The 753-nt window shown below is 39.7% G+C and overlaps 1 long non-coding RNA gene across 1 annotated transcript; it reads left to right on the top strand.

Annotated features, from left to right (window-relative positions):
* Nucleotides 1–714, top strand: LOC106528809 (uncharacterized). Its single transcript, XR_001311545.1, has 3 exons — nt 1–70; nt 481–519; nt 626–714. It is a non-coding gene; the product is annotated as an uncharacterized LOC106528809 (long non-coding RNA).
* Nucleotides 715–753: the final 39 nt, after the last annotated feature.

Genomic DNA, 753 nt, shown 5'->3' with positions numbered 1-753 from the left:
CCATCAGGGACAGTGGTCCTGCTGGTTCTCTGTGTTCTGCTGGCTGCTGCTCTCATCATTATCACACTCTGTGAGTTTATAACATTTCTTTATTTAATCTGATTCTATCATTTAAAGTACCTGATGCAATCTTTAAAATCAGTTTTGGTAAAAGCTGTTCTGGACGGTTGGACCTCATGATGAAAGCTGTGAGATGATATGTGGAGCTGTTTAAATCACATGACTTCAAACTAGTGATTGTGAATCTGATGCTTTATGAAGAAAATGAAGCACTTTGATACAACAGCTTCACAAATGACTCTCTGCTGTCAAACATTTCACACAGTCAGAAAAACAAAACAGTGTTAAAGTGAACCATCAGTTATTTATGAAGCATTTATTAAAACAGGCAGATCTTTGACTCTTTGTCAAACCGAACATAAAATCATCATGGTCGGGGTTTATCTACTCTGAACTAACTGCTGTCTTTTCTTTAATCAGCTGTAAGCCTGAACAAGGAGAATGCTCTGAGAAATGATGGTGAGGTTTTCAGAGTATAAAAGATCCAAACTCTCAACCTCCATAAAACAAACATCAACACAGATTCTTCATCTGAGACTCATTGAAGCTTTCATCTGTTCTAAAGGTCAACACTGTGTGGTGTTAGAAGGAGACTGGGAGCCTCATGGAGGAAAGTGTTATTTCTTCAACACCTGTGGGCTCACCTGGAAGGAGAGCAGACGATGCTGCAGAGATCTTGGAGGAGACCTGGTG

Source organism: Austrofundulus limnaeus, unplaced genomic scaffold, assembly GCF_001266775.1.
Source record: "Austrofundulus limnaeus strain Quisiro unplaced genomic scaffold, Austrofundulus_limnaeus-1.0 Scaffold406, whole genome shotgun sequence".
Taxonomy (NCBI): Eukaryota; Metazoa; Chordata; class Actinopteri; order Cyprinodontiformes; family Rivulidae; genus Austrofundulus; species Austrofundulus limnaeus.
This window is presented reverse-complemented; position numbering and strand designations above follow the sequence as displayed.